This window comes from Podarcis vaucheri (genome assembly GCF_965113315.1).
Source record: "Podarcis vaucheri genome assembly, chromosome: 15".
In the NCBI taxonomy this organism is placed as follows: domain Eukaryota; kingdom Metazoa; phylum Chordata; class Lepidosauria; order Squamata; family Lacertidae; genus Podarcis; species Podarcis vaucheri.
The window spans coordinates 5,787,385-5,805,655 of NC_138753.1; the positions used below are offsets into that span (position 1 = coordinate 5,787,385).

The window sequence follows — 18,271 nt, forward strand, 5'->3', positions numbered from 1 at the left end:
GATACGTTTAATTTTTTTATATACCTAATGATCATCAGTGCTGGATGTGTTCCTAAGGAGGAGTAACCCTTTACTGTCTGGATGGGAAAGGTGGGTGGTCTCCCTAAACAGCGCCCCTAAACCGTGTTGCTGAGTCTCCCCTTTTCCTCTCCCACTCAGTCCTACCTTAAAAGATATATCGAATAAGCTCTTGTCTCAATTATGCTGCCCGCAAAACCGACCAACCTAATTCAAGCCCCTTTCGGCCAGCCCCAGAACCTCCGCCTCCCCCTTTCTCTACAGCAAGGGCTTATTCTCCCCAAATTCAAGGAGCCAGGTTCAAAATTCTGTGGAGCCTCTAAGCTTGCTTAGAGTATGTTTTTCCCTACGTCACTGCTGAATTGTCCCCCAGGCCAGAGACTCGGCCCCGGAGCGATTCCATCCAAAATAGGTCCCTTTGTCAGGCAAATCTGAAAGTCAGCATCGAACACCACCAGCTTCCCGAACAACTCAGGCTTCCAGAACTTTAGTCCGAGGCTGAGGCCCAATTTCTTTAAAAGGGTGAGGGGGGTTACTCGGAAACAAGGCCGGTTGGTTTCAGAAAGTACACGGATTTATAAATCAGTTATGCAGGGTAATAGAATCTAATTCTTCAACGCTATCAGGCACAATTGCAACATTATACGAGTACACTCACGAAAACATTCTTATCTATTACACGCACGCAGACACACTAACATCAGTCATGTATATGTGCAATAAATATTTGTGTTAATGAGCAGACACACACACACATTTCTGGTTTCAAAGGATCTGTGGGAGGAAGCTGCACAGCGTGGACAGATTTCAAGGGATAAGAAAAATTCATAATATCTGCCTGGCGTCTTCTCTCCGCCTTTCAAGTTATACTCTGGACTCCCAATAGATAATGCATTTATCAATGAATTTTACAAGGCAATAAACAGACGGAGGGAGAAGCCATGAGTATTATCAAAAGTATTTAAAATATAATAAGCAGAGCGAGGGAACAGCCAAGGCGATCTACGCCCCTTGTAAGTTTATGGTCGCTTATCGAAGTCCTTTACAAGGGAATAAGCAAAACAAGGACGGGAAAGAGTGGGGTCTCTGCCCCGATAAGCTTACAATATGTTTTTTCTCCCAGTGGGAGAGCCAAGAAGGAGGGTGACCAAAGGTTATATGGGGAATGCATATTAGAGAGTGCATTCACACGTACTTTGCTCCTCTCTCAAACAAATGAAATGAAGATTAAATCGAGAGAGAGAGAGAGAAGGAGGTTGTTGGCTCATTGGGAATAAAGATTCAAAACCAGGAAAGACTGAATTGTTTAAAAATAGGCGGAAGGGCACTGGGTACTTTCAAGGGTTAGGACATTTCAAAGCCGCCCATCATCGCTTTACTCGAGGGACAATATGGATTGATGAAAACAATTTTTATTTTTTTGGAGATTCGGTTTTTTAAATCCAGGTGTGCGTGTGTGCCTCACCTCAAACTGGATTTACTTCTCTCTGGTCTCTATTTTGCAAGAGGGGAGGTGGTCGGCCCGCCGGTCCTGTAGAACCTCCTCATCCATCCACATCCCAGGGAACCGGTTTAGTCTCGTGTTCCTACCTCCCCACCCCCACAAGGGACCTAGTAAGAGGAGTTTAACAAGAACCTCGAAATGGGTAAGGGAATCCAGATCTGTTCTGAGAATTCGATATCATTCCCTTTGGAATCATTGCTGTTATGAAGGATGGCAGAGACTTCATGTTGTTTTGCAGGCCGATCCTAAGCACGTTTCCTCCTCCGGAGTCGATCCCAAGCATGTTTCCTCCGGAGTCAGTCGGTCTCTCCACCGAAATCAATGGGCCTTCCTTTCCAGAAGGGGCGGCTGGAGAAAAACAGCGCCAAGTCTGCGCTCCTGAAACGCCCCTTCCCGGGGGTTTGCGCCCACCCCCCCCCCACTGAAGTTGCTGCCTTTGCAGCACCTTAAAGAAGAGCGGAGAGATCCTTAATAGTGCAAAATGCCCAATTTTTCAATAGCAATAGGGGAGTGAAAAAAGAGAGACTTGTTTCTCTTGGTCGTTGCAAACTCCACGTGCCCATATCCTTATCCTGTAATTCCGCCTCCCCCGACTGGTATGAAACTGGGGGCGGGACGCCGTCCTAAGAGAGAGGGGGGGGGAGACACGAATTCAAATCCACCCAAGAGGAACCCCAGAGACAGGTGAAAAGAAGTTTGCACGCGATCCACATTGGGTTTTACACGGACCTCCGGAACGAATTAAGTACGTAACCAGAGGTACCACTGTATTCCCCTCCTCTCTCCAAATTTACTGCCCCAGAAAGGCGAGGAAGATGGGAAATGCTCGTGGATTCAGAACAAGGAAGAGGGTCTTCTCGTCTCCCCCCACCCCCGCGCGGCCGCGAAGAAAGCGAAGAGGAGGCGAAGGGGCGCAGCGTGAAGCCAGGCTGGGTCTAGCATCAACAGGTGCACGACCGTTTCTGATCGCCGCCAAGCAAGCAAAGCAGCGAGGAGAAATTGACAATGTGTTTGTTTTCCTAACGAAGATCAAGACTTGGGAGCGACTTCAATCAAGTTTCGGATTATTATTTTACCGTCCCTTATTTTGGGGGAAAGGTCCGGGGTGGGAGATTAATTTTACCCTGGAATCTTAAACCTATTAACTCAGATATCGCGTCGATTCCCGGGAGAGACACGTAGCTCATATCCTGTGCGCAGAATTTATTGGAAGTAACACCTGCCGATTTCAGTGGGACCTACTCCGGAGTAAGAACGTGTATTCAGTTCGCAGCCTTACTCTTAGGACAGCCTGCGATAGTCACCTGGAAGTAAATCCCATTCCCACTGAACTCAGCGGGGCTTCTTTTCCGAGAAGACATGGGTCGAATTGTTAGGCTCCAATCCCATACGCGCTTATCTACTCGAAAGTAAACCCGGCTCATCTTGTTTCCTAGTCTAAGATGCAAAAATAGGACTAGGCTGTTTGTTTCAAATTCTCTGGGCTGTTTGCAGAATGAATTATTTCGGAGTGAATGGGTGGGTTATAGGATAATAATACCCTTGACTAGTTTTTTAATTGAAGAGTTTCTAGTTTCTGCAGACAGACACGAGAAATGCGAGACTTATATTACTCTCTCAGCGGGAAAAAATTAAATATATGGAAAGGCATTGCTTGTTGAATAAATGATTTGTGAAAATATAAAAGGGTTCAAGAATACATAAATCAGTTTGTAAACACGAAAAGGGCTTCTGTGCCTGGAAAGCTTGGCATCCCTATCTCAGTGAAATCCTGAACGTGCCTACTCAGAAGTAAGCCCTGCTGTGTTTTTTTAGGCCTCACTTAGGACCCTGGTCCGACTGAACACAGAGAGTCTTTCTAGCGGTGGAGTGCAGCGCCTATAAATATGACTACTCAAAAGTAAATCCCTCTGACTTTTCTGGGACTTCAGCCCAGGTGTGTGCATATGGGTTTTCTAGCTTTCCTGCCAGCCAGGTAAATGGAGTTAAGGGTTGGCATCGAAGCCTCCTTCCGGGTCCATTCACACGCAAGGCTGCCGCTCGTCAGGTATACGAGGAACTAGTAAACTCATGTGCATGAAGGGTGCACAGCAGCTTAAGAACACGGGCATTTGCACGTGTGAACCTCACTCACCCTTAAGGCGTTTCACACGTGCCCTGCAGCCTGGAAGAGAGAATAAGCATGTCAGAACAACTGTGGCAAAGACTTTTGGCAGGGAACACAGCTAGCTTATTGTGTCCCATTGCTGTCGATTACATTAATAGCGATTTATTATTATTATCATCGAATAAAATTGTAAGCGAGACACACAGAAGGACAGACCGCTCTCCCCATCTACAGTTACAGGGGATTTGTCCCGGCTCACTCTCCTGTTGGCAGAGAAGCGGGCTGTTGAGCCCCCGCCCGATATCTGTAGAAATAATATGTTCACGCTTCTAAAGATCTATGTGGATCAGTCGATGTGCCCTGGGGCCATCTGAGGTGAACAGGTCACAAGCAGAACGTGGGGTGGGGCGCTCCATTATGGCACCCCAGAGGCGGAAAACAGTCCCAAAGGAGTTTCTCTTGGAGTCCGCTGTCTAATTGTCACTGAGTACCCCGGGACTAGTCACAGGCTGCCAGCCTAAGCCACCTCGCAGGGTTGTTGTGGAGAGGAGGAAAGCCGTGTTCGTCACCTGGAGCTCTCTGGAGGAAGAGTGGGGTAGAAATGTAGGCTTCTGTTATACACTCTTTTTTAAAAAAGAAGTATTTTCCAGAGTGTTTTCAGATGCATTTATAATCCTACTGTTTTATGCTATGATGGTGATGATGATGATGATGAGGCCCATTGAAGCAAAGTTCTCCAGGCGGGTCACCTAAACGATAGCATGCGGAACTAAGAGCCCAAAATAAAATAAAAAATAAATTTCCTGACTTTTAGCATATAGGTTTTACATTTTATTTTTAATGTAGACTTTAATTGTTCTGTCCTTTTGTAAACAGCCCGGGGAATATGTATGAAAGGTGTCATTTAAAAAAACACACCTCCATATTTCTGAATAAACAAGTGAAACACGTGCATTGACGATGCTGTATAAATAAAGGATTATTGATTGCAGAACAAATAGTCTGGGCAACCTCCTCCCTTTAAAACCCCTCAAATAAACGCTGGAATTTGGATTGGGGGGGGGGGAACGGACACCAACAACTATGAAATTATTTCAAGACATCAGAATGGGCTACTGCACATCAGAGCAGCACCAACTGAGAACACCACCTTGTCTACTCAGAAGGAAACCCACATGAATTCAATGGTGCTTACTCGCAGGTAAGTGGGGTTATCTGGAAGTCAGTCCCACGGAATTCCAGCAGGTAGGACTTAGTTCTGCATAGACAGGGATGGGGAAAGCCTTCTCATCTTCACCCCCCCATGTCGATGAACTCCAATTCCCATCAGCCCCTTTGGCCAAGGATTATGGGAGTTGCAGTTTTGCATCATCTGGCGGGTCACAGGTTGTCCCATGCCTGGTTCCGAAGATACTTTTTGTAGGAGCTTGGACTAGGCGACCCTCGTGGTCCTTTCTAACTCTACAATTCTATTATTCTATGAAAGGAGCCGGGAAGCAGACACAGGCCCCATTTGCATGGGATATTTAAAGCGGCATAATATGATTTAAAACAGGGCTCCCCCAGAATGCTGCGAACTATAGTTTGTTAAGGGTGCTGAGAGTTGTTAGGAGACTCCTGTTCCCCTCAGCCAGCTACAATTCCCAGGGTGATTTATCAGTCAATCCCTCTTACCAGCAAACTTTGGGAATTATAGCTATGTATCCTGGGCACATAAGGGACGGGTTAAACCACAGAGCCTAGGACTTGCCGATCAGAAGATCGGTGGTTCGAATCCCCATGAGGGGGTGAGCTCCCGTTGCTTGGTCCCTGCTCCTGCCAACCTAGCAGTTAGCACAAAGTGCAAGTAGATAAATAGGTACCGCTCTGGCGGGAAGGTAAACAGCATTTCCGTGCGCTGCTCTGGTTCGCCAGAAGCGGCTCAGTCATGCTGGCCACATGACCTGGAAGCTGTATGCCGGCTCCCTCGGCCAATAAAGCGGGATGAGCACAGCAACCCTAGAGTCCGCCACGACTGGACCTAATGGTCATTGGTCCCTTTACCTTTATCCTGGGCACATGGGTCTCCTAAGAACTGCCAGTGGCATGATATCTCTTTGACTGTCTACTGCAGATGGGGTCAGAAGAGCATCTAGGCTCCTTTGGGGCTACAAGTGGCAAATCACTTCGAGGCAAAGTAAATAAACCGCAAGATTTCAGGGTAGCCATTGCGCAAGTAAGTGGCTTGCGGACATGAATGAGTAAAACAAGAAGAAGAAGAAGAAAGCAGGCGTTTTTAGCTCTGCGCACCGAGAATTATAAGCGTCAATTACATTAAATGGGAGGGGCCTAACATACTTCTAAAAACACAACCCCCTCCCTCCGCAACACACACACACGTAAAAATAGCCTGTAGTTATATTTACCACGTTGGGAAAATATTCCAAGCGTCAGCAGGGAGGGGGAGGGAAGAGGAAGAAGAGTTAAAATAAATGGGGGGGGGGTAGATGAAAGAGAAAGGGAGAGTTTAAACAAGAGTTCAAATAATTAAGGCTCCGATCTCAGGCAGAATCGCTTGGATTCAATGGGGCTTCCGAGGAAATATGCGCATCGTTTTGCGCAAAAGGCTTGCGGCATAAAAAAGTTTAATCCGACGGGCATGTGAGTTTATTTCTCCGCCAGTTTGTTCTCCAGTGCGTGAAGGCCGCTCGAGCCAGCCTTTGGGGATATTTTCTCTCCTCCTCGTTTCAATTTCCCAAGTTTCTCACTCTCTTTCCCCTCCCTCCCACATTTTAAAGACTGTTTAGATTTCTTTCCGTCTTTAAAAGAAAAATATTTCCAGTAATCCAGCTTTCTGGAAAATAACAACACGCCAAGAAAAAGAGACGGGTCCTCCGCCCCCCATCAAACTTCCCCTGAAGTTTATCCAGAGTTTAACAACTTTATAAACACATTTCCCCTGATTGTCAAGGGAAAATTGCATGTAAACCTCATAGGGAAAGTTGGAGATAAACGTCCCCTGCCCGCGTCCTTTCCAATCTCCTTTAGCAGCCAGTTGCTGGAGCTGTCATTCTGAGTGGGGAGGCGGCCCTGGTTGGAGACTCTAGTCGGTGACCTCCTTGGGGCAGAGAGCTAATTTCGCAAGGCGGCGAGAACTTGAGCCTCGAAGAGGCCTGTGTCTCGCTCTCTGAGGGGAGCTCCCTGCCTTTTATGAATTGGTGGCACACAATTCTAAGGTGTGCGAAATAAATACTGATTGCATTTATTATTATTATTTATTAATTAAGGCAGGAAACAACCCAGCCAAACTCTAAGCACACTTTTTACAGTCCTGTCCTATGCGCCTTTACGCAGCCACTGACTTTAATGGTACTTATTCCCAATCAAGTGTGCACAGGATTGTAGCTTTAGTGTTGCTTCAGACTTAAAAGTTCTGCTTACAGGAGATTGTAATGGACGCGACGAACTTGGATCCGTTCATTTCAGTGGGTTTGCTCTGAGTAAAGCTGAGTTGGATAGAACCCATATATTTTAAATGAAACATGCACACACCACTCCATGAAATGTCCTACTTAGAGCAGACCCATTGAAAACAATGGGCACGATGACCTTGGATTCATTAAAACGCCCATTGGCGCGGGAGGATTTACGCATGCGCGCGCAACATCCCATTGAAATAAACCGGATGCCAAAAGTGTTAAAAGGCGCACGGTGGGGGGCAGGGAGTGTCGTGGCCCAAATGTGGTTGATAAAAAGGTTTTCAAGCGCTTCCTTTTTTCCACAATGATCCTCCCAAGAACCCTTTAAGGGAGGCCAGTTTGATTATCGACACAAAGGGGAGCCTGATGATGTGTGATGTATTTAAACATTTATTGCAATATTTGAATGCCTTTTTGGTCCTAGAGAAGAGGAGAGAAAGTGCAGATAAAGGCGAGATAAACACCTTTGCCTCTCATATACAGTAGAACCTCTCGCCTTCTGTTGTAAAGGTGATTGGAAGCTTCCTCGGGCGGAGATCTCTTTTCTGTTTGCTCACCTATAGCGCAGCCCAGCTCCTCGAACCGTCAGGACTTGTAATAACTCCAAAACACATGGAGCAGATAACGTCTTCACAACGTATAGCATTCCTTTAAGGGTTATGTACACCGCCATGCGAGGCACGTATGTTTAAAGGCGGCGTAACACGAAGGCAATATAATGATTTTAATAGGATAATAACCGGGGAAAGATGGGGAAAATAAAGCACTGCCTGCTCGTGGGGGTCTATTTTTTAAAAAAAGAAATCATAGGAAACAAACAGGGGGAAAGGGTGGGTCAAAGATTTATATGACTTCTCCTGCCTGTCCGCGATGAATACTGAAGCCCAGAAAGTCCTCCCACAACACGATAGAAATAAATCAGTTTCTGGGCACTTTTGCGCCAGAACCTATAATACATTTAAAGCACACTCCGACCAAATAATGCTGGGAACCGTAGTTTGTTATGGGCGCTGGGAATTGTAGCTCAGGGGGAAAACCACTACAGTTCCCAGGATTATTTGGGTGGGTGTAAATGTATTTTAAACGTATGGTATGTACGCAGCCTGTCCCTAGCCTTGAGAAGTTACCCAATCTGTGTGAATTTTTAAGGCTGGTGTGTTTTAGACACCCACGTGCGTGTGAGCATTTCACACACAATCGGGAATCGTCGCGGCTTCTCTTCCTCTCTCCATCGCCTTGATATCTGAAGTTGAGTTTACATAGAGTCGAATAAATGGTTTTATTTCCTGTTACAATTAGAATAATTCTGAAATATAATTTTTTTTTTTAATGTGACTCCTCCTTTCGGTTATCCAGGCTGGATATCTCTGGACTCCCCAGCTTTCAGATCGCGGAGGAGAAGAAGACTTCAGTAAAGAATGCCTATCTTGGCATTTAGGAGGAGGCAAATTAATTATTTAATTGTAAAGACATAATTAAAAATCAGTAAGTAATAGAGCTCCCTCGCGCAATCCGATGTATGCTTGCTGGAAAAGAAAGCTCTGTGTAGAGGGGCTTTACTCCCAGGTAAGTTTGCAGACACTTTCAAAACCCGTGTCTCCTCTTCTTTAAAAATCAAAAAAGGCCCCCGGCCCCAAGTATGAACTGTTCGTTCCAACTATTTTCACGGCTCTAGGAGAAGTGAAGGTATTTTTTTTTTTTTTTAATACCCAGGGAGTACCATCCCTTCGTTTCCAGAGGCTTATCTTACAACTTGGCAAAGACGGATTTCAGCTCAAAAATAGGAGTCCTTAATTCGAAGGACAGCTCGGTTGACTTCCTGTTCAGGTTTTCTTCTTCTTTAAAATCAGGCTTTAGAACTGAGGTTTTTAAAAGCACGAATTATATCCCTAAGTGTAAGTGACAGAACTGGGGATTCGAACTCTGTTTTCCGCTTCCTGGTCCATGGCACCGCGCTAGTCCTCAGTAACTTCCTATCCCAGGCTGTTTTCGATTGCTTTAGTCCCGTCTTCTCTTCAATTCCACACGCTACATAAACATATTTTACTCCCCGCCTGCCCCCCCCCATCGTTCTACAGAGTTCTCCCAATGAATGTCTCCTGCTCCTGGTAGCAATGTTTACTCACATCCCCATTCCTCATCACCTCTTCAGTTCCCCAGTTCATTACTTCCTTTCTCAAACGGTGTGTTTTAGATTGGCAGCAGGGATCTATTTTTTGAATTATTAGGTTGGCTTTCTTAGGGTACCTGTCTTTAGGGCACCCACCTATAATATCTTTGTACAGCAGGACTCTCCTTCTTTGAAGGTCTTTATGCAAAGGTTAGATGTCCATCCATCATGCCTTGCAGAGGGTTGGGCTGGATGACCCTTAGGGATCCCAGCCAGCTCCACAATTCTAGGATTCTGGGTTACATTCCAGCTGTGCAAAAGTCAGAGGTTTCTATAAACAAATATACAAAGATGCCTCTTTGCCCTCCTTCTAGGAATCCTCTTGGTTTGACACAAAAGCACTTGAGGAGGGTGTGGCTTGTGGGAGGGGGTGTGGCCTGGAAAGTGTTCCAAGGGCCAGACAGGGAGGCATTTGGCCCCTGGTCGTTGGGGATGGGGGAAGAAAGTTGTTTGGGTTCGCATTTAAAGGTGAAACCACCTAATTTCCAAAATAATGTGAGACCAGAAACGCAACCATCGTTTGAAATTCACAAATCCTCTGAATTTTGCAATGCAGTTCTCCAGCCCAATAACGTGCAGACATATGCACATGGCAGGGGACAGTGTTCACAAAAATGCAGCTGTTGAAACAGCATTTTAAAATTGCATTATATGTGCTGTGCGAAAATGTGTATATTAGGCTAAATCGCATACAGAAATTTACACTGGAACTCTGACTGATGAATTTTCTTGAAGGGCTTTTAAAAAGTCAATGTAGTATGGTGGGTGCCATGCTGGGAGACCAGGGTTCAAATTCCCACTCAGCCAAAAAGCTTGGTTGGGTGATTTGGGCCCTGTCACTGCCTGACCCACCTCACAGAGTTGTTGTGGGGAGTAAATGAGGAAGTAGCATGGAAAAGTCAGGATATAAATGCGACAAGTGAATAGGTAAATAAAAATCACATGTGTAGATGTGAATTGAAGAGTGCCAAAAGAAGAAATGGAGATAACCCAAAATCGATGGATTTGCCTTTCCCCAGCAGGAAGAGTCAATCTGGGCCCAGAAGAACCTCCTTCCCATTGTACTGCCCTGGTTATATTTCCAGTGCTGGCTCTCCCTGTGACAGAATTCCTTCTCCCGGTGCTTCAAAGTGTGCCACACTTTACAGGGGTGACCCTCAAGTACACAGGGCCAAGCCGAGGCCTGCTTGCCTCTTCATCCCTATCTCGGAGTCTGAAGTGGAGGCAAGTGTCGGCCGGGCCTTGTGTTGGCCTTCTGACCAGGGGTGAATTTTGCACTCCACCAAGATGCCTTGGCTGCCATCCTCAGTGCTCTTACATGGCTGGTCAAGTATCAGAGAGGCCCCTTCATGAGGAGCCGGGGAAGGGGGGGGAGGGACCTGATAGTGGGGAGCCCCTTGACACCGAGAAGCTGACATCTTGAATAGTCAAGAGAATGCGGCAGAGGAGACGCAGATGAAGTGAACTTGGGAGGGAGGCCTCACAGCTAGCTCTCTGATCCCTACAAAGGGAAGAGAGATAGCCATGGTCTCCGAGAGTCAACTTTGGGTCAGAGGTCCCGAATCGCACTCAGCAGACATCCCCCACCAGAGACACCCCCCCCAGCACTAGTCTTAAGCAGCAGAGTTGGCTTACTACATTTTGAAATAATACCAGAGGTGGATTTAAGGGAGTGTGACTGCTTCGGTTGCACTGGGCATGGAGCCTCGGCGCGCCTCAACTGTGATGTGGAATGGAAGGTGGGAGGTGTGGGGTGGTGCCAAAATTTGGCATTGCATGGGGCGCTGCTGAAATTTCAGACTTGCAAGTTCTGCCACCAGTAATACCCTTAAGCATTTGAAAATAACCCTCTCCCCAACAAGGCCATTACATAGGAAGAGAGGGAGATGACTTTGAGTGAGTCAGACCATTTGTCGAGCTCAGTATTGTCTACACTGGCCGGCAGCAGCTATCCAGGGTTTCAGACAGGGAGCATTCCTGGTCTTACCTAGAGATGCTGGGGATTGAATTTGGACCCTTCTGCATGCAAGGCATGAGATAAGACTGGGATGGGGCCTCTAGCCCATTTGCCGCTGTTTAGCATGCAAAGTAGGGCCTCCCTTCTCCTGGGAGAAGATTGGCACCTGATGCACACAGATGGCTAAATGCAGACGAGCCAAACTTTTTGCAAAGCACGGGTGGTTACGATGAGCCGCACTGGGCCTGTCTTGAGGCATCCAACTCCAAACTTGGCCTGCTGTATCAAAAGCGCTGAGAGGTCCGCGGGCGACTCTCCAAGCCGCTTGCAGGGGAAATGTGTTTGAAACGGAGCCTGGAAGCCAGCCGCCTCGCTTTCCACTCTCCCTCTGCATGTGTGTGTCATCGCAGAGAAATCTTGAAGCCACCCACCAGTAGTCAAGCGAAGGAGTGGACGCAGCATCTGGACCAGGTTTCCAGGCCAAACCTAGGCATGAATCAAGGAGATCAAAGGAAAGGCCCTCAGCTGCATTTACGAAAACACCAAGCTCACCCCAGAGTCCGGAAAGTACATGTGTTCACAGCCTCCAACTCCGTGTCTGAGTGTTCCAGGAAAACACACACACACCAGCAAACACAAAGACATTTCAGTTCACAGAGGGGAGATCAGGTACAATAATCAGTTTTCCCTCCCCACCCCATGCTACAGTTACATGGCATAGTAGGCTGCCTGGGTGGCATCTGATTGTTCCTGTAGTTCAAAGCCTCTTAAAACCAGGTTGGCTGCTTATGCATCACTGAAAAGGAGGAAATTTATTTTATTTTATTTATTTAGAGCATTCGTACCCCATTCTTCAGCCACAAAGGCTCATAGAGTCGCTCACATACAATAAATTAAAAGAAGGCAGTTCCTGCCCAGAGGCTTACAATACACACACACACACCATATTTTTCGCTCTATAAGACGCACTTCCCCCTCCTAAAAAGTAAGGGGAAATGTGTGTGCGTCTTATGGAGCGAATGCAGGCGGGAGGCTTTGCTCAGCGCCCTTTAAAGAGCTGCGTGGAGCGTGTGTGCTGCCCTTCTCCCTCCTCGGGGAAAAGCCCCCAAGAGCCGCACACACACCCCACGCGCTCTTTAAAGGGAGCGCGGCTCTTGGGGGAGCCTTAGCCGCACGCAGCCTCTCCCAGGCAGGGATCCCGCTGGCTGTCCTGGCTTCTTGCTTAGCCGCGCGCAGCCTCTCCCAGACAAGGGGAGCCTTCATCCCGCGATCCTGCTTGCTGTCCTGGCTTCTGGGATTCAGATTTTTTTTTATTGTTTTCCTCTTCCAAAAACTAGGTGCGCCTTATGGTCTGGTGCGTCTTATAGAGCACAAAATACGGTACACACACACACACACACACACACACAGCACACAAGGAAAAAGGGACAGGGAGGGAAGAGGAAATGCATCACTAAAAAAGAAGACATAGATCATGAAATGTGCATGTGCTAATCTATATGTATAGATCAGGGGTAGGGAATCTCAGGCCCGGGGACAAAATGTGATTCTCCAAACCTCTTCATCGAGCTTTCGGGACTCTCCTCACCACCCCACCCCTCCTTCCCATGACCAGTCCTGCTAGAAATACAGTGCATCTCACCATAATAAGGAAGACTGTTATGGTGTTCACACATTATGTTAACCGAGTGTACGATCTGTGTATACAGATAGTTGAGCTGCACAAACTTGCAACCATTCACATGGAACATTCAACAAATGTACAGTCAATGCTCCTGGGCACACAATAGTTGAGTCTGCACAAATCAACACATGGGTACCCTTTCTCATAAATGCTTGTACATGTGTGGAAACAGCTTGTACTTGTGTTCAGTGTAACAGGTGAACATGCCTTATGTGTGCAGATGACCTGTTTATGCCCATGATCTTCCTCACAATACAAATTAAAAATTTAAAACTATCTAACACTACCCATTTATATGCCATTTAGCAGCAACAACACTACCACAAATTTACATTTACCTGGCAACCTAGGAATTAAAAAAAATAACAGCTCTAACCAGAATGCTCACCATATTTTATTTTCAGTATCAATTTAAAACTGCTCACATTAAAAACCACTACTCAACACTTACTACTAGTAGTATCTGTACTGCTACCACTTAACATTAATTTTCCCACCAAATCTTTATTCGAAGTTTTCTCTAACCTCTATGCTTGCAGTCTAGGAGCCCCATCCTTGACCTGCTCTCATAATGAAGAAGGCTGTTATTGCGATCTTCAGGGTAGGGTGGCGGTGGAGGCGGAGAGGGGCCTAAGCCCTTGCAAATCTCTTGAGTATTGGACATATATGTATGAGGAGCATTTTGTCTCCTTGATAAGCTTCTCCAGAGGAGTCTGAAGAGCCTTCCGGAGCTAGGGTTATCATGCACCTTTAGGCCAAGAGCTGGCTAATCAAAGGAGGAGGAATTGGAATCTCATGCCTTTGTAATCAGTGGACCTCTGATAGACAAGTGCGGAAAGGTGGAGGATGCTATTATCCATTGAATCATAGCTGGGGGAGGACCGATAAGGCCACTCAACAGCCCTTTGCCAATGACCCCTTTGTTCTCATCAAAGGCCACAGGGCTCTCCCTATCTTCCAGTTGCCAGAGAGCTTCATTCCCAAAGCTTCATTCCCTGTCATTCATTCCTTCCCTGTCAGTCATGCACTGGGCGCCAGCGCCCAGCAAGCTTGTCAGCAAATTTGGGCGCTTTCAGTGAATGTGGCCAACTCTTTCTCCTTTCCAACAGCACCTCGGGGGCCACCAACTCCCTGAAACAAAGCCAAACGGTGCAATATTAAGAGATTTCTATTCAATGGTGTTGCTTAAAACGTAGAATTGTGATGATGTGGATTAGTCGCAGCAGGAGTATTGTCTTGGTATGAATCTATCTTGTGTTTCTTATATTTGACTTATTTTTGTTGGGATTTGTAAGCCGCTTGGCTTTTTGAAGCAATGAAATACAAAGCGGTCTGCAAAACAAACCTTACACTGGCTCCCTTGGGAACAAGCCCCTCTGTGTTATATCAGTGGGGCTTCTCAATGGGACCTCTGGACTGGATTCATATGGGCCTCATGTGGCCTGCCAGCACTCAGTATCATGGGTTGGGAAGCAGGTGGTTGGTTGTTCATATACACTCGCACATTACAGCCATAGATCACCTGCACATATAGATTAAAAGGCTATTGACTGCCCTCAGTGATGACATGGTTGGGCTCGAGGAAGAAGCAGCAGCTCTAGAAGCCTGATATATTTATTTCAGACCCTTGCAGCCCACCTTGAAGGTTGCAGGTTCAACACTCAGTATCTCCAGGTAGGACTAGGAAAAGGACTCTGTTTGAAACCATGGGGAGACCTGCTGCCAGTCAGAGTAGACAGTACTGAGCTAGATGGATGAGGAGCAGTTCCCAAGGGAGAAAAACGTTTTATTTCATTATTTCCCCCCACAAAATTCATATAATGCTTGATAGAAATTAAACCCCAGCAGAGTTTACAAAAGCAACATTATTGCTTGGACAAGCTGCATAGGAAACTGAGGTAATTTTAGTCCGGTTTTAGTGTTTTAACTTTTAAAGTGTTTTAAAGTATGGTTGTTATTGATTTCACTGTTTTATCTTTTGTAAACCACTTCAAGGTGTGTGTGTGTGTTTTAACTATCAAGTTGTGTATACAATTTTATTAAAGAAATAAATAGGCAGGAGAATGTCAAGTAAGGCCGGAGGGCTCCTTTGCTTTCCTATTAATCCTTTGCTGCCCTACTGTTGCCTCATGAGCAGTATCCAATCAGAGGAGCTCCTTAAGAATTTGGGCGGCAGTTCTGTCCAGTCAGGTGCATTGTGCCTTCCATTTCATTTGCCTCGACCAATGAGAGGCTCACTTTCATTCCGTGGGGTGGTGGTGGTGGTTTTGGGCCTACCATTTATTTTTCAGCAGTCAAGCTCAGCAGCAGCAGCCAGGCTTCTTATTAGTCTTCTCAGTAAGTGGAAGTTAGAGAGAATATTATACTGCTAGGTGTTGTTTATTATTCTGCTAAAATAAAGGGGGGGGGGGTAAGGGCTGGAGGCAAAAGGTATGAAAAGTGCTAGACTTGCATTATGTCCTTCCTGGACACACATACACATAAGATTGTTCCCAACCCTAACCCTGTGGAAAGCCATCTAATTAGACTTTAATTTGATTTTGACCTGTTTTTAGGAGGTAATTTAATTATTGTTTGATTTTATACTAATGTTGTATATTTGATGTTAGCCACCCTGAGCCCAGCTTCGGCCGGGGAGGGCGGGAAATAAATAAAAGTTGTTTTTATTATTATTATTAAGCAAACCTGGTTATATAGATAGATAGATAGATAATAAATAAATAAATAAATAAATAGAGATATTATATATTATTCTTTAGTCATTTACTAGCAGCCTCATACCTGGTGCTGCTTGGGAATTAAAAAAACAAACAAATTCAGCATGGTTTTGAAATTGGTGGTTAAAATCAGTGCATTTCCTATATTTTTTATTACTTTTCATTGAACCATATTAAATCTCAAGTACATAATGCAATTGCACCAAGTAATTAACACACATACATTGGAATGGCCTGTAATATGCATATGTTAATATTTTGCCACATAGGAAAGCTATCGGTGCAGTTTCAAAGAGGTACAGATTCAAAATGACACCCAGTTGTATCCAAACATCGATGAAAACCTGCTCCTTGATCTCAGGAACCAACATGCAGAATTTGGTTACCGGTAAGTCCAGCACATAGGGTTTGTGGGGTTCTTTTTCTGGGGGGACAGGGGGATGGACAAAGTTGTTGACTTTTTTTAGTTTTGCCCAAAATTGTTGAGTTTTTGAGCTATTTTTAATGAAATGTACACTACCAACATGGGCTGCCCTACGTCCAGATTTTCATGGACGTTCCAGCGATTTTCGGGAAGTTCCGGACATATGGCAACCCTACTAGCACAATTTTGGAAGGTTCAGCCCACCATCTTGATTCCGAATAGCCTCCTGCCTCTCTGCTTCTCCAGAGCACCCAGTTTTCTGCTTCCCATTCTTGCACAGTTTATATTCCCTTCTACTATGACGCGTCCCCACCCACAGATTTACCTCTGTTATTGTCAGCATTTAATGTCTGAACTTTCCTCTTCAAGCAGTTGTGATGCTTGTGAACATCCTGTGCCTTTGCCTCAGCTAAGGCCAATGGAGGGAATGGGGGGGGGGCAGGGAGAGAGAAGCAGCTTGCTTGTGGCAATGAGCTGCTTTCGAGGGGGTGCCTGAGTGGGATTTTCGACCCTCTCAATAATTCTGGGTTGTGATTTTCTGCGAGAGGAAAAAAAAAGGATTAACAAGATTTTTGCAAACGGCTTTGGCTAAAAATCTACCAGTGGAATAATAAAAATAAAAATCTCTTGCACACATTCAGGCCATGTGTGTGAGTTGTTTCCTCTCTCTCCCAAGTATAAAGTATTTTTAGCCACCGAGCCATTTGGGGACTTTCTGGATCGATGGCCTGATTTACAACTAAATCTGCCGGTTATTACGGGGATTAGTTTGCCCAGTGCGTAGATTAGTCAGAGTGTGAAATTGCACACACATTAAGCCTGTCTCAGCCTATGGGAGGTGTCAAAGGGAGTTTGATCCTTGGCTGGGTTAGTGTTTGTGTGTGTGTGCGTGTGTGTGCGAGTATCAGAGGGAGGGGGAATTTTGATGCAGTAATCGGTGTTACTGGATGAACCTCGGAAGAGAGGAAGCTGCCTTATACTGAGTCGGACAATTGGTTTATCTAGCTCTGCATTATTTAAACCAGGTGTGGGGAACACTATTTCAGCCCAAGGGCCATGTTCCTTTCTGGGAACCTCCTGAGGGCCACATGCCAATAGTGGATGGGGACAGAGGCAAAAGTGGGTGGAGCAATGAATGCAAATTTTAATCTTTGTATAGTAAGAAGATAAGAAGAGCCTGTCGGATCAGGCCAGGGGCATAGCTGTCAACTTTCAGATTTGAAAATAAGGGATCAGCAGCCTCACCTGTCCTGGGGACAGTCTACGGGATATCTAACAATCCGGGATAGCAGCAGGAAATGGCGCTGGAATAAGGGAATTTCCCGCAAAAAAAGGGAAGGTTGACAGCTATGGTCAGGGGCCCATCTAGTCCATTATCCTGCTCTCACACTGGCTATTACTATTTTACTGTTTTACTATGACTATGACTATTATTTATTAAATTTGTATACTGCCCTTCATCCAAAGACCTCAGGGTGGTTCACAGCATACAAATACAGAATAAAGCCATAAAGTACATAGTAAGAACAAGAACAAACCAAACCAATAACCATGCTCCCACAAACACATTTAACGTAGACTGTTAATCAGCCAAAGTCCTGGTTAAAATGGAAAACTTCTTTTCCTGGCACCCAAGATTGTATAATGAAGGTGCCAGCCGAACCTACCTGGGGAGAGCATTCCACAAGTGGGGAGCTGCTGCGGAAAAGGCCCGTTCTTGTGTTGCCCCCCTCCAGAAGTCTCATGGAGGAGGTACACGAAGAAGGGCCTCTGTTGGTAATTGCAGCATTCGGGTTGTCCTATATCCATAGTTCCATAGTTTAACTATGTGCTGTGCTTTCTTTTATGTGTCCTGAGTCCTCCAACATTCAGCCTCATTCAATTCTCACAACTTCTAGTGTTAGGAGAGAGGGAGAAACACTTTTCTTTATCCACTTCTCCAGACTAGTTTCTACACACACTCACACAGCCCCTTCTTATCCATATGTGCAAGGGACATCGTCAGAGTTCAAGGACACATTCAGGCAAAAACGTTTAGGGTGGAAAACCAAGCCAGTGAGAGGTGGCCTGAGGTGAGTTTGAAGGACGAGACAGAGAATGAGGGGTGTGAGATGCTGTGTGGTTTTTAATTGTATTCTTGTGACCTCTTCATTGTGTTCTATTGCAATTTGCATGCCATAGAATTTAAATCGTAATGTGATAAAATACAATCAAAGAAATAGAAGAAGCAAT

At 45.7% G+C, this 18,271-nt stretch overlaps 1 long non-coding RNA gene across 1 annotated transcript; it reads left to right on the forward strand.

Annotated features, from left to right (window-relative positions):
• The first annotated feature begins 1,480 nt into the window (after positions 1-1,480).
• LOC309519754 lies at positions 1,481-4,256 on the forward strand. The gene is made up of 2 exons (XR_014214004.1): positions 1,481-1,664; positions 2,325-4,256. It is a non-coding gene; the product is annotated as an uncharacterized lncRNA (long non-coding RNA).
• The last annotated feature ends 14,015 nt before the right edge of the window (positions 4,257-18,271 follow it).